Source organism: Nerophis lumbriciformis, linkage group LG26, assembly GCF_033978685.3.
Source record: "Nerophis lumbriciformis linkage group LG26, RoL_Nlum_v2.1, whole genome shotgun sequence".
Lineage (NCBI taxonomy): Eukaryota > Metazoa > Chordata > Actinopteri > Syngnathiformes > Syngnathidae > Nerophis > Nerophis lumbriciformis.
In genome coordinates this window covers 11,036,841-11,052,500 of record NC_084573.2, presented here as the reverse complement: position 1 = coordinate 11,052,500, position 15,660 = coordinate 11,036,841, and the positions used below count along the sequence as shown (strand labels likewise).

The 15,660-nt window shown below is 40.3% G+C and overlaps 1 protein-coding gene across 5 annotated transcripts in view; it reads left to right on the top strand.

Moving 5' to 3' along the window:
* The window catches only part of fam49a (family with sequence similarity 49 member A), a 73,246-nt gene that overhangs the window by 28,876 nt on the left and 28,710 nt on the right, over positions 1-15,660 (top strand). The window lies entirely within an intron of this gene.

Here is a 15,660-nt window from a genome sequence, read left to right as displayed (position 1 = left end):
AGCCAACACCAAGAATAGACATTTGAAAGGCAATTTAAAATAAATAAAGAATAGTGAACAACAGGCTGAATAAGTGTACGTTATATGAGGCATAAATAACCAACTGAGAACGTGCCTGGTATGTTAACGTAACATATTATGGTAAGAGTCATTCAAATAACTATAACATATAGAACATGCTATACGTTTACCAAACAATCTGTCACTCCTAATCGCTAAATCCATTGAAATCTTATACGTCTAGTCTCTTACGTGAATGAGCTACATAATATCATTTGATATTTTACGGTAATGGTGTTAATAATTTCACACATAAGTCGCTCCTGAGTATAAGTCGTACCCCCGGCCAAACTATGAAAAAAACTGCGACTTATAGTCCGAAAAATACGGTAAGTTAGATATTATCATTATTTGCGATTAAAATCAAGAGTAAGATTACTAATTCAATGTTAACATTTGACTGGGATCCGGGCCCCACCGTAGTGGAAAAATTGGGCTTCGAGGTGAAAAAGGTTAAGAACCTCTGCCCTATTCCAAAGGCTCGCGACCTGGAAAAAAGAAGTTCAATAGGTGGAATTGATCGATACGAGCACGTCCAATGGACAAGAGATTTGAGAAAGCTGCCACCATTGTCGAAGCCAACGGAGTCCCTTTTTATACCCGGTGAAGAATTTCAGAATGCAAAGTCTGTTAGGGCTCATTGTCCTTCGTTCAGTTTGCGCGTAATCTACGTCAGGCCTATTTAACTGGCGGTCCGTGAGCCACATCCGGCCCGCCAAAGATTTTCATTTGGCCTGCCGAACAACACCCAAATAAGCTTGATGAAACCATTCAAAACTAGGGTTGCCCATGTATGCAGTACTCCCGCCACCCCGCAGGGGGCAACAGCCAAGCATATGTGTCACAATGAAGCAGCAGTGGGGGAGTAGAAGAAGGTGACTAAATCGCAAAATAGTGACGGGACAACAAAGAGTTTAATTGCTGACTTTGTGATTCCGTTTGTGTTTGTGTTGTTTTTGGCTGTTTAACTATGTCAATCAAAACTGGTTAAATCTTACCAGTAGAGGGCGATAAAGCCACACCTTAAGTTCAATTGTGTTAAACCACAAGTGTGCAATGTTTGTTGTGTGTATTAACACTAAACCTTCTATTTTATTTAAGTAAATTCACAATAGATATTATTTATGTAAAGTACACAATGGACGTTATACTTTTGTAATGTTTCTATTTTCAGTCTTTCAAACCTAAATAAAGGAAGACGTATAAAGAAATAAAACTGAGAAAGAAAAATATTTAAAAGAAGAAAAATCAATCATCAATAAAACATTAGACAAACTTTAATGATCCACAAGCGAAATTGTTCCACACAGTAGCTCAGTTCCAAAGGATGGAAAGTGTAAGGATGGAAAGGATAATGCAGGTATAAAGTAGACTAAAAATGCACTGTAGTAGCAATATAAAATATAACAAATATGCAATATATGCAAACATATATCATACATAACAAAATGTAGCTTCTGTTTCTCCATGCTGTTAACTATCCGTCTAGCTGCACGCGCAGGAAATGAGTAGCAAGGGCTGAATAATGAACTTATTGACAGTGCAGTGTGAAAGCCGATGTGTTTACTTTGTAAATAAGTAAACACAGTCTCAAAGGAATATAACCTGCGGAGGCACTTTCTATAGAAATATCCAAACTTTGATGTCCGGCCCCTGGGACCTTGGGCTCTTGAAAGTGCAGCCCTCTTCACGATGTAGTTGAATAGCCCTGATCTACGGCTTTCATCTCTTATGTGTCCGAGATGGAGTGATGCCCCCCTATGGAAGTAGAATTGTCTCACATCAACTTATATACAGGTAAAAGCCAGTAAATTAGAATATTTTGAAAAACTTGATTTATTTCAGTAATTGCATTCAAAAGGTGTAACTTGTACATTATATTTATTCATTGCACACAGACTGATGCATTCAAATGTTTATTTCATTTAATTTTGATGATTTGAAGTGGCAACAAATGAAAATCCAAAATTCTGTGTGTCACAAAATTAGAATATTACTTAAGGCTAATACAAAAAAGGGATTTTTAGAAATGTTGGCCAACTGAAAAGTATGAAAATGAAAAATATGAGCATGTGCAATACTCAATACTTGGTTGGAGCTCCTTTTGCCTTAATTACTGCGTTAATGCGGCGTGGCATGGAGTCGATGAGTTTCTGGCACTGCTCAGGTGTTATGAGAGCCCAGGTTGCTCTGATAGTGGCCTTCAACTCTTCTGCGTTTTTGGGTCTGGCATTCTGCATCTTCCTTTTCACAATACCCCACAGATTTTCTATGGGGCTAAGGTCAGGGGAGTTGGCGGGCCAATTTAGAACAGAAATACTATAGTCCGTAAACCAGGCACGGGTAGATTTTGCGCTGTGTGCAGGCGCCAAGTCCTGTTGGAACTTGAAATCTCCATCTCCATAGAGCAGGTCAGCAGCAGGAAGCATGAAGTGCTCTAAAACTTGCTGGTAGACGGCTGCGTTGACCCTGGATCTCAGGAAACAGAGTGGACCGACACCAGCAGATGACATGGCACCCCAAACCATCACCCAACCATGCAAATTTTGCATTTCCTTTGGAAATCGAGGTCCCAGAGTCTGGAGGAAGACAGGAGAGGCACAGGATCCACGTTGCCTGAAGTCTAGTGTAAAGTTCCCACCATCAGTGATGGTTTGGGGTGCCATGTCATCTGCTGGTGTCGGTCCACTCTGTTTCCTGAGATCCAGGGTCAACGCAGCCGTCTACCAGCAAGTTTTAGAGCACTTCATGCTTCCTGCTGCTGACCTGCTCTATGGAGATGGAGATTTCAAGTTCCAACAGGACTTGGCGCCTGCACACAGCGCAAAATCTACCCGTGCCTGGTTTACGGACCATGGTATTTCTGTTCTAAATTGGCCCGCCAACTCCCCTGACCTTAGCCCCATAGAAAATCTGTGGGGTATTGTGAAAAGGAAGATGCAGAATGCCAGACCCAAAAACGCAGAAGAGTTGAAGGCCACTATCAGAGCAACCTGGGCTCTCATAACACCTGAGCAGTGCCAGAAACTCATCGACTCCATGCCACGCCGCATTAACGCAGTAATTGAGGCAAAAGGAGCTCCAACCAAGTATTGAGTATTGTACATGCTCATACTTTTCAGTTGGCCAACATTTCTAAAAATCCCTTTTTTGTATTAGCCTTAAGTAATATTCTAATTTTGTGACACACGGAATTTTGGATTTTCATTTGTTGCCACTTCAAATCATCAAAATTAAATGAAATAAACATTTGAATGCATCAGTCTGTGTGCAATGAATAAATATAATGTACAAGTTACACCTTTTGAATGCAATTACTGAAATAAATCAAGTTTTTCAAAATATTCTAATTTACTGGCTTTTACCTGTATGTCTATGATATTAATACATATGCATATATTAATAAATATACAAATACAAATGTGATATACAAAGAATTTGTATAAATAAACACGTATTTGTAAATATATTTTTGAGATTTGAATATAAATATGCTTGATTTTGTATTTGTATTTGTATTGAATTTGCATATGTGGATTGCTTTTTTGCTTTTGTGTCGATGAGACACCTCCCACAAACAAGATGCACAAATAAATGTGACTTACACTCTCTCCTGAACAACCAGCAGAGGGCACTGCAGCCAGAGCGGTCTGGGTCATAGACATGGTCAGACACTGGCGAGCCAATCAGAGGCACACTAGGGAGGGTCATATGATGATTGATATATGATGATGATTTGACACACATTGCACTGATAAGAGATCAGTATCTACATCGGGACACGGTCATTAAATGACATTGATACAATAAAATAAGCAGCTAGCATGGTCTTTCAGATTAACTGGGTAAATTAGCATTAGCTAATACAAAGCTAATGTTAGCAAGCTCAGGCCCGTTGTGCGTTCTCTCTGTAAAGACTCCGGGCATTTTGCATATAATGCTCTGTGACCCAGACCCCTCTGGCTGCAGTGCCTTCTGCTGGTTGTTCAGGGGAGTGTGTAGGTCACATTTATTTGTGCATCTGGTTTGTGGGAGGAATGTCTCATCGACACAAAAGCAAAAAAGCGATCCACATTTGCAAATTCAATACAAATACAAAATCAAGCATATTTATATTCAAATCTCAAAAATATATTTACAAATACACGTTTATTTATACAAATTCTTGATTTATTTGTATGTCACATTTTTATAAATATATATTTATAAAATATATATATATATATATATATATATATATATATATATATATATATATACTGTATATATTTATATTTATTTCTGTCTTTTGTTGTCCTCTGTTTTTTATACATTTTGATTTCTATTTACTGTTTTAATTGGTTTTACCCTTTAAAATCGTTTTTAATCATATTTATTTTTATATTGTTTTTATATTTATTTATTTTTTGTTTTTATTCAGTCATTGGTGGAGCTAAGGATAATATTTGAATATTGTTTTTAATATTGTTTTTTTTTATATTGTTGTGCAGCATTTTGGAAACATTTTTGTTCTTTAAATGTGCTATATAAATAAAGTTGATTGGATTGGATATTTATTCATTTTATTTGTATATATTTTCAAATCTCAAAAATATATTAACAAATACACGTTTATTTATACAAATTATTTATTTATTTGTGTTTCACATTTGTATTTGTATTTGTATATTTATTAATACATGAATATGTATTAATATCATATTGATATATATATATAAGTTGATGTGAGACAATTGTACTTCCATACCCCCCAGCCTCTTTTCAAAAGCAGATACCCCCCAAAAAACCTAGGTCATTTTTACTTTTAATTTTTTGATCACTGCGCTACATTTGTCCGAAAATGACTCATTAATTTATGTGCTTACCCAAGACTAAAAGCAAACAGACAACATGCTTTTTCCCAAAATACTCTACTTTGTTTGTCGCCCGCAGCTAGCTCGGCTAACGCTAACTTCCTATTAAATGCTACGTGTGCAACCGAATAAAACATGCTTAGATTCAAGCTTACCAGTTTAGTTTATGGAACAATCATGTCAGTGAAATTAAACAATCTAGATCAGGGGTGTGAAACTCAAATACAGAGTGGGCCAAAATTTAAAACTGAACAAAACTGCGGGCCAAGGTTGAACAAATTAACCTTTTAATAGGGACCCAAACAAGTTGTGCATTGAATATTGAACAAGCAAGGCTTATATAACTTTATAGTGACATGCAAAATCGAGTTTCAATTAATAAATAATAATAATAAAATATCAATGGCATATAAAATACAATTTAAATAAAAATTGAATGCCTCTTTTCTATTTGCAGCCTTCTGAGGTAAATATCAAAATAAACTTTTTCCACAGGCTAATAATAAATTTGAAAATGAATAATGAATGAATGAAACATTCAAGCCTTGAAGTAGCAAAAGAAAGTGCATGAATAAAACGTTAATTATTGGTCAGTTTGCTACACTGATTTGCTTTAACACTGAATATGGAACAAGCAACGCTTATATAACTTAATAGTGCAAAATCAGCTTTCAAAAAACAAACGAAAAAACATCAATGGTATATTAAATAAAATTTAAATAAAAAATTTAATGCCTCTTTTTTATTTGCAACCTTCTGAGGTAAATATCAACATTAACTTTTTCCACAGGCTAATAAATGTGAAAATAAAATAACAATGAATAAATCAACCATTCAGGCCTTTTTACTGCTCAGTTTGCAACACACTGATCTAATCTGATGTGCCCAAGCCAGATACCTGCCATCTTTTCTGGGATGCTAGTTCACTAATGTCGGGGCTCAAGTGGGCGGGGTTTGGTGGTAGCGGGGGGTGTATATTGTAGCGTCCCGGAAGAGTTAGTGTTGCAAGGGGTTCTGGGTATTTGTTCTGTTGTGTTTATGTTGTGTTACGGTGCGGATGTTCTCCCGAAATGTGTTTGTCATTCTTGTTTGGTGTGGGTTCACATCGTGGCGCATATTTGTAACAGTGTTGAAGTTGTTTATACGGCCACCCTCAGTGTAACCTGTATGGCTGTTGATCAAGTATGCATTGCATTCACTTATGTGTGTGTAGAAGCCGCGTATATCATGTGACAGGGGCCGGCACGCTGTTTGAATGGAGGAAAAGCAGACGTGACGACAGGTTGTAGAGGACGCTAAAGGCAGTGCAAAAGGCACTGCCTAAATATTGTTGTCCGGATGGAAATTGGGAGAAATTTGGGAGAATGGTTGCCCCGGGAGACTTTCGAGAAGGTCACTGAAAATCGGGAGGCACCGCCGCTGTATAATACCAGCGGGCCAGCTCTAATGTTAATTTGATTTTGCCTCAAGGGCCAAATGAAATTACACGGCGGGCCATTTTTGGCCCGCGGGCCAGAGTTTGACACCATGATCTAGATCCTCTACTGTAGTCAGAAAAAAAAGTTAAAAAAAAAAAAATCATGATGATGAAAAGATATGATTTGGAGTAAATGATGGTTTCCATGTTTAGTTATTTTGTTGCGTGTTATGAAACATGTCATGAATATATATAGCTAGTCTTCTGAGTTGAACAACAAATGTTGTAACTGCATAAATAGGGGGCAGATTCAGTCAAACCTGTGTTAGCAGCCACCTGTCTATGGCCCTCACTTGCCACAAAAATGTCCCCCGCAGAAAAAAGTAGTGTTATATATCTTGTCTATAGCGGTCACCTGTTTAACGCGGCCACTCATTTTGCAGCCCAAAACAGTTTTATGACTCCGTATAGCGGCCACCTGTCTATGGCACTCATGTGCCGCAGAAAAAAGTAGTGTTATATATAGAGATGTCCGATAATATCGGACGGTAAATGCTTTAAAATGTAATATCGGAAATTATCGGTATCTGTTTCAAAAAGTAAAATTTATGACTTTTTAAATCGCCACTGTACGGAGTGGTACACGGACGTAGATAGAAGTACAGAGCGCCAATAAACCTTAAAGCATACTTGCCAACCTTGAGACCTCCGATTTCGGGAGATGGGGGGTTGGGGGCGTGGTCAGTGCAGTGTGTATATTGTAAATATTACATATTGTTATGAAGGTGTCTGTTACTACATTATATATATATATATATATATATATATATATATATATATATATATATATATATATATATGCAGTGTATATATTGTACATATTACATATTGTTATGAAGGTGTCTGTTACTACATTATATATATACTTGCAGTGTGTATATTGTACATATTACATATTGTAATGAAGGTGTCTGTTACTACATTATATATATATACTTGCAGTGTGTATATTGTACATATTACATATTGTTATGAAGGTGTCTGTTACTACACTATATATATACTTGCAGTGTGTATATTGTAAATATTACATATTGTTATGAAGGTGTCTGTTACTACATTATATATATACTTGCAGTGTGTATATTGTACATATTACATATTGTTATGAAGGTGTCTGTTACTACATTATATATATATACTTGCAGTGTGTATATTGTACATATTACATATTGTAATGAAGGTGTCTGTTACTACATTATATATATATACTTGCAGTGTGTATATTGTACATATTACATATTGTTATGAAGGTGTCTGTTACTACATTATATATATACTTGCAGTGTGTATATTGTACATATTACATATTGTTATGAAGGTGTCTGTTACTACATTATATATATACTTGCAGTGTGTATATTGTACATATTACATATTGTTATGAAGGTGTCTGTTACTACATTATATATATATATATATATATATATATGTATATATATATATATATATATATATGCAGTGTATATATTGTACATATTACATATTGTTATGAAGGTGTCTGTTACTACATTATATATATACTTGCAGTGTGTATATTGTACATATTACATATTGTTATGAAGGTGTCTGTTACTACATTATATATATACTTGCAGTGTGTATATTGTAAATATTACATATTGTTATGAAGGTGTCTGTTACTAATTATATATATATATATACACAAACACACGAAAAAAGACGTGTCTTCTTGTCTCTTATAATGATTGTGAATGCTATGCAAAAAAGTGCAGTTCACCTTTAAATCAGCGTAATAATCGAGTACAGTCCCAGACTTTGCCTCCACAGGAGAAGCCGAATGCAGGCTTGTTATTTCTGTCTCCAGCTCGGCGTGAGGAGCGACTCGCAGGACTGAAAATAGCCACCGCCTGCTGGAGGCCGTACACAGAAATGCAGTGTGGTGGTCATGTGCACACTGTGGCACACTGTCTCTTTTCTGCTGACGTCACACGATGATCTCAGTCTGGCAAGTTGAGAAGAAAGAAAGTCCTTAGAAGCTGCTCAAAGTGCAGTTCCCGCCCAGCTTCAGAGGCACGACTTAATTCTCTCATAGTTGACTCAATTGACATTTTGATTGCAACGCACTCATCGTGAATGGGTTTTGCGGAATGCTTTTAACTCCTTTTAAAACGTTTTTATTCACGTGTCGTGCTATGACCCTTGTAATACTGTGAGTGTTCCTCTGAAACTGCCATCTTCCTTCTGGCTTTTCATTCTTTAGAGCAGGGGTGTCAAACTCATTTCAGCTCGGGGGCCGCATTGAGGAAAATCCATTCCCACGCTGTCCCCAGACTGATAAAATCATGGCATGATAACTTAAAAATAAAGACAACTTCAGATCTTTTTTTTTTTATCTTACTTTGGCCAAAAATGAAACAAGCACATTCTGAAAATGTACATATTACAAATAATCCTTTTGGAAAACACTTCAAGTTAGTTGAAAATTCTGAGGAAAGAATGTGTGCAGTTTCCAAAACACCATGAAGAATGAACAATGAACTTAGACTTTATCTGTGTTTTTACAAAGCCATTAAACTTTTAGCACTTCCTGTTTAGGATTTTCATGTTTGCAGTTCGCGCAGCACGGTGCAACAGGGTTTAGTGTGTCTGCCTCACAATACGAAGGTCCTGGGTTCGATCCTGTGCTCAGGATCTTTCTGTGTGGAGTTTGCATGTTCTCCCCGTGACTGCGTGGGTTCCCTCCGGGATGCACCTGGGGATAAGTTGATTGGCAACACTAAATTGGCCCTAGTGTGTGAATGTTGTCTGTCTATCTGTGTTGGCCCTGCGATGAGGTGGCGACTTGTCCAGGGTGTACCTCGCCTTCCGCCCGAATGCAGCTGAGATAGGCTCCAGCACCCCCCGCGACCCCAAAAAAGGGACAGGCGGTAGAAAATGGATGGATGGATGGATGTTGGCAGTTCGCCATTAAAGACGTGTTTGGAAAAACAATCGAGTGTTTCCTCAAACCGCCGCATTGGTGACATCCGCAACTGCCACAACACATTCATTTGTCATCATTAAAGGCCTACTGAAATGCGATTTTCTTATTTAAACGGGGATAGCAGGTCCATTCTATGTGTCATACTTGATCATTTCGCGATATTGCCATATTTTTGCTGAAAGGATTTAGTAGAGAACATTGACGATAACGTTCGCAACTTTTGGTCGCTGATAAAAAAGCCTTGCCTGTACCGGAAGTAGCAGACGAGTAGCGTGACGTCACAGGTTAAAAGTTAAAAAAGTTAAAGTACCAATGATTGTCACACACACACTAGGTGTGGCGAGATTATTCTCTGCATTTGACCCATCACCCTTGATCACCCCCTGGGAGGTGAGGGGAGCAGTGGGCAGCAGCGGTGGCCGCGCCCGGGAATCATTTTGGTGATTTAACCCCCAATTCCAACCCTTGATGCTGAGTGCCAAGCAGGGAGGTAATGGGTCCCATTTTTATAGTCTTTGGTATGACTCGGCCGGGGTTTGAACTCACAACCTACCGATCTCAGGGCGGACACTCCAACCACTAGGCCACTGAGTAGGTTGTGGAGCTCCTCAGATCTGCACATTGTTTACAATCATGGCCACCAGCAGCGAGAGCGATTCGGACCAAGAAAGCGACGATTTCCCCATTAATTTGAGCGAGGATGAAAGATTTGTGGATGAGGAAAGTGAGAGTGAAGGACTAGAGGGCAGTGGGAGCGATTCAGATAGGGAAGAAGCTGTGAGAGGCGGGTGAGTTCTGATATTCAGCTGGGAATGACTAAAACAGTAAATAAACACAAGGCATATATATACTCTATTAGCCACAACACAAACAGGCTTATATTTAATCTGCCACAAATGAATCCCGCATAACAAACACCTCCCCCCTCCCGTCCATATAACCCACCAATACAACTCAAACACCTGCACAACACACTCAATCCCACAGCCCAAAGTACCGTTCACCTCCCCAAAGTTCATACAGCACATATATTTCCCCAAAGTCCCCAAAGTTACGTACGTGACATGCACATAGCGGCACGCACGTACGGGCAAGCGATTCAAATGTTTGGAAGCCGCAGCTGCATGCGTACTCACGGTACCGCGTTTGCGCATCCAACTCAAAGTCGTCCTGGTAATAGTCTCGGTTGTCCCAGTTCTCCACAGGCCAATGGTAAAGCTTGACTGTCATCTTCCGGGAATGTAAACAATGAAACACCGGCAGTGTTTGTGTTGCTAAAGTCGGCCGCAATACACCGCTTCCCACCTACAGCTCTCTTCTTTGCTGTCTCCATTGTTCATTGAACAAATTGCAAAAGATTCGCCAACACAGATGTCCTGAATACTGTGGAATTTTGCGATGAAAACAGACGACTTAATAGCTGGCCACCATGCTGTCCCAAAATGTCCTCTACAATCCGTGACGTCACGCGCTGACGTCATCATACCGAGACGTTTTCAGCAGGATATGTCGCTCGAAATTTAAAATTGCACTTTAGTAAGCTAACCCGGCCGTATTGGCATGTGTTGCAATGTTAAGATTTCATCATTGATATATAAACTATCAGACTGCGTGGTCGGTAGTAGTGGGTTTCAGTAGGCCTTTAAAATATTACAATTTTAATATAACCAAAACAATAATCAAAATGACACCATGGCCAAAATCAAGATAACATAACTACAAACTTAACCAACGTGAACATAGTAGATTTAAGCATAAAATAAAATAGAACAAACAACAAATGTAGAAACAAACTTTTTTTTACGATGGAGTTCAGGGTGCACATCGTGCCGTCAACAAACTGCGAATGCTGCACGAAACTCGACCTACAAAGATGATAGTCATGTTGACTTAAGTCTTTGCATCTCACTGTTTCATTATTTTATCCGTTGAGCGACCGCGAGATGGACAAGCGGTAGAAAATGGATAGATGGATAATTTACAATGAAAGAAGGTATTGTGCGTCGATACTGCATCAGTCTGCTGCCATCTCCTGCCAGCCACTATGGGAGCAGCTCATTGTTTGCACCTGCGCTGATTGGAGTGGCGGCAGCCAATCCAGAGGGCACTTAAAGTCAGCTGACACGTCATCTTTAAACTTTGTAATGTGTGGTGTATGATACACCTGAATTGCTATTGCGACATCCAGTAGACACATTTAGAACAGCGATTTCTTTCATTAAACAATTACAGCTCATTTTTATACTCACTCTTGCAGGCCGGATGAAACTTCTTCCCGGGCCCGATGGCGCCCATGGGCCAGACGTTTGACACCCCTAACTTAGAGAGACGCTGCCAATTAGGTCTCTTCCCCCATTTGTTCGGCCATGTTTAGAAAGGCACAAATCCAGAGAAACTGTGGCAGGATCTGTGGAATCTGACACCAGACCAGCCCCTAAGTTCAGTTCAAAACTTGGGAGGGACTAACATTTTTGCAGCAAATCTCTTAAAAAAAACAAAAAAAAACACTACAGTGTACAATCTTTGGCGAAAATGTATTATAATTACCATATTTTCCGGACAATGGAGCGCACCGGTGTATAAGCCACCGCTAGATTTTAGGTAAAAATATGTTTTCCATATATTAGCCTTAGAGATAAAGAAAGTCATCATGTAATGAAAAAAGGCTGACAAGTTGATAATAATGAATAAAAAAACTATTTATGTATATATATATGCATGCTTTGGAGCCCCTGCCTCGAAAGAAAATAATGTTTTCCTTAGTGCCCTTCCAACTTGCCTTGGTGCCCTAAAACAGTGTTTTTCAACCACTGTGCCGCGGCACACTAGTGTGCCGTGAGATACAGTCTGGTGTGCCGTGGGAGATTATCTAATTTCACCTATATGGGTTAATAATATTTTTTGCAAACCAGTAATTATAGTCTGCAAATGATGTGTTGTTGAGTGTCGGTGCTGTCTAGAGCTCGGCAGAGTAACCGTGTAATACTCTTCCATATCAGTAGGTGGCAGCAGGTAGCTAATTGCTTTGTAGATGTGGGAAACAGCGGGGGGCAGTGTGAAGGTAAAAAGGTATCTAATGCTTAAACAAAACATTAAAAAAAGGTGAGTGCCCCTAAGAAAAGGCATTGAAGTTTAGGGAAGGCTATGCAGAACGAAACTAAAACTGAACTGGCTACAAAGTAAACAAAAACAGGATGCTGGACCACAGCAAAGACTGACTGTGGAGCAAAGACAATGTACATGACATAATAATCAACAATGCCCCCACAAAGAAGGATAAAAACAACTCAAACATTCTTGATTGCTAAAACAAAGTAGATGCGGGAAATATCGCTCAAAGGAAGACATGAAACTGCTACAGGAAAATATCAAAAATAAGAGAAAAAGCCACCAAAATAGGAGCGCATGACAAGAAGTAAAACATTACACACAGGAAAACAGCAAAAAAGTCCAAATAAGTCAGGGTGCGATGTGACAGGTGCTGACAGTAGACCTACTTTGAGACAAGAGCTATAGTGATGCATGGTTGGTTATGATTTAAAGTCATATCCAACAATTGCGACAACGACTTTTTACTGTCAACTGAGTTTTGTTTTTTAATGATTTCTGCTGGTGGTGTGCCTCCGCATTTTTTCAACGCAAAAAATGTGCCTTGGCTCAAAAAAGGTTGAAAAACACTGGTCTACATAACATGTAATGGTGGTTCTTTGCATCGACTACATTTCACAGACCTGATTTCAGGCTTTAGAAGTCATATCCAACACTTGCCAGAACGACATTTTACTGTCAATATCGGCTGCTGACTTACATTTTTTAATGATTTCTGCTGGTGGTGTGCCTCTGCATTTTTTCAACGCAAAAAATGTGCCTTGGCTCAAAAAAGGTTGAAAAACACTGCCCTAAAATATGAGCCCTCCTTTAAGGCAACACTTGCCTTGACCTTAAAAAGTAAAAATTCTCCTGTGAAGGTATATACAGTATAGGCGTACTGTGGTCAAACTTTCTTGTCCTTGTCAGTGGTCTAGCAGCCGCTTATGATCAGGATTTATGTTAGGCCAGCAGAGAAGGCCTCGCCGGTGAAGTATAACTGCAGCGAATAAAGACATTCAATAGGGTTCTTGTTGTGGTTTAGTCGTATTGTGGGTTCTATTCAAATATATTTGAAGTTACATGAAGTTCTGATGAACATCTTCAGACACTGTTCCAGGAGTCTGACTTGATCTCACATTCTATAATGATATTTGCTGAATTTCCCCCAGAGGTCAATAAAGTACTTTTTATTCTATACTATTCTATATATATATATATATATATATATATATATATATATATATATATACTTTAGAACTTTGTTGTGAAAATCTCCTTCCGCGTCTGTGGAAACGCTTCCCGCCCACACTGCTTGGTGCCTCGTCTGAGCTGCTGTGACGCAGATGACCATAGTAACTAATTAGATGACCATAGTAACTAATTAGATGACCATAGTAACTAATTAGATGACCATAGTAACTAGTATATCATCCATAAGCGCATATTCCAACCATTGAAATACTTTGTATAGTTGAAGACTTCCGGTCATTAGAAAACATGACTGCACATCGGGGGCGGTACCTCTGGATTGGCAGACCGGGGTGGTGGTTCCTCTCTTTAAGAAGGGGGGTGTGTTCCAACTATCGTGGGATCACACTCCTCAGCCTTCCCGGTAAGGTCTATTCAGGTGTACTGGAGAGGAGGCTACGCCGGATAGTCGAACCTCGGATTCAGGAGGAACAGTGTGGTTTTCGTCCTGGTCGTGGAACTGTGGACCAGCTCTATACTCTCGGCAGGGTCCTTGAGGGTGCATGGGAGTTTGCCCAACCAGTCTACATGTGCTTTGTGGACTTGGAGAAGGCATTTGACCGTGTCCCTCGGGAGGTCCTGTGGGGAGTGCTCAGAGAGTATGGGGTATCGGACTGTCTGATTGTGGCAGTCCGCTCCCTGTACGATCAGTGTCAGAGCTTGGTCCGCATTGCCGGCAGTAAGTCGGACATGTTTCCAGTGAGGGTTGGACTCCGCCATGGCTGCCCTTTGTCACCGATTCTGTTCATAACTTTTATGGACAGAATTTCTAGGCGCAGTCAAGGCGTTGAGGGGATCCGGTTTGGTGGCTGCAGGATTAGGTCTCTGCTTTTTGCAGATGATGTGGTCCCGATGGCTTCATCTGGCCAGGATCTTCAGCTCTCACTGGATCGGTTCGCAGCAGAGTGTGAAGCGACTGGGATGAGAATCAGCACCTCCAAGTCCGAGTCCATGGTTCTCGCCCGGAAAAGGGTGGAGTGCCATCTCCGGGTTGGGGAGGAGACCCTGCCCCAAGTGGAGGAGTTCAAGTACCTCGGAGTCTTGTTCATGAGTGAGGGAAGAGTGGATCGTGAGATCGACAGGCGGATCGGTGCGGCATCTTCAGTAATGCGGACGCTGTATCGATCCGTTGTGGTGAAGAAGGAGCTGAGCCGGAAGGCAAAGCTCTCAATTTACCGGTCGATCTACGTTCCCATCCTTACCTATGGTCATGAGCTTTGGGTTATGACCGAAAGGACAAGATCACGGGTACAAGCGGCCGAAATGAGTTTCCTCCGCCGGGTGGCGGGGCTCTCCCTTAGAGATAAAGTGAGAAGCTCTGCCATCCAGGGGGAGCTCAAAGTAAAGCCGCTGCTCCTCCACATCGAGAGGAGCCAGATGAGGTGGTTCGGGCATCTGGTCAGGATGCCACCCGAACGCCTCCCTCGGGAGGTGTTTAGGGCACGTCCAACCGGTAGGAGGCCACGGGGAAGACCCAGGACACGTTGGGAAGACTATGTCTCCCGGCTGGCCTGGGAACGCCTCGGGATCCCCCGGGAGGAGCTGGACGAAGTGGCTGCGGAGAGGAAAGTCTGGGCTTCCCTGCTTAGGCTGCTGCCCCCGCGACCCGACCTCGGATAAGCGGAAGAAGATGGATGGATGGATGGATGGACTGCACATCATAATGGCAGCTACACTTTCCATCTTAAAGATGTAAAAAAAATATTTGGGAATGTCCGGCGGGCCAGATTGAAAAGCTCAACGGGCCGCATGTGGCCCCCGTGCCTTAATTTGACCAGGTCTGATCCAAACGGAATTATGTGAGCGTCCCGTTGGTCGGCATCCCAGCGAGAGTGGAAATATTACAGTAAGTGTTTGTTTTTTTATAGTTTAATATGGTTAGTGTGTATGTTTAGCACCTAGCAATGCTGCTAATGCTATAGTGTCACAATAAAGCTACATTAATTTAGCACTCGGCTTCTAAAACTTATTGCTCATCCTTTTTG